Source organism: Arachis ipaensis, chromosome B09 (assembly GCF_000816755.2).
Source record: "Arachis ipaensis cultivar K30076 chromosome B09, Araip1.1, whole genome shotgun sequence".
Taxonomy (NCBI): Eukaryota; Viridiplantae; Streptophyta; class Magnoliopsida; order Fabales; family Fabaceae; genus Arachis; species Arachis ipaensis.
The window spans coordinates 24,777,849-24,778,329 of NC_029793.2; positions in this window are offsets into that span (position 1 = coordinate 24,777,849).

Here is a 481-nt window from a genome sequence, read left to right on the forward strand (position 1 = left end):
ATATTTAGAAATAGTATATATTATTATTTATTAAAACAAAAAATATTTTAAATACTTTATATAATTAAAATAAGACTTTAAAAATAATTAAAAAATTAATTTATATTTTAATATCAATAAATATCAAAATATCATTACAATATATCAAAAAATACTTTATATTTTATATATATGCATATCTCCATGTCTTATAAGATTTTAAAATTCGTGTGTCGACATATTTCGTATCGTGTCGTGTTTCGTATCCGTGTTAGTGTCTGTGCATCATAGGAGTTAACAGAATATTTTTTTGCAAATTGAAGGTGCCTATAATTAAAATTTTAACTAGATCTTTTATCACATATTTTTTAGATGAATACATCTTGAAATTATTTCAAACTTCTTACGACTAAATACATTATTTTTACATTATTTTTAGAGTTAAAAATTAAAATTTTAATTATCTTTAAATTATTTTAATAGAATTTAAACACAACAAAGT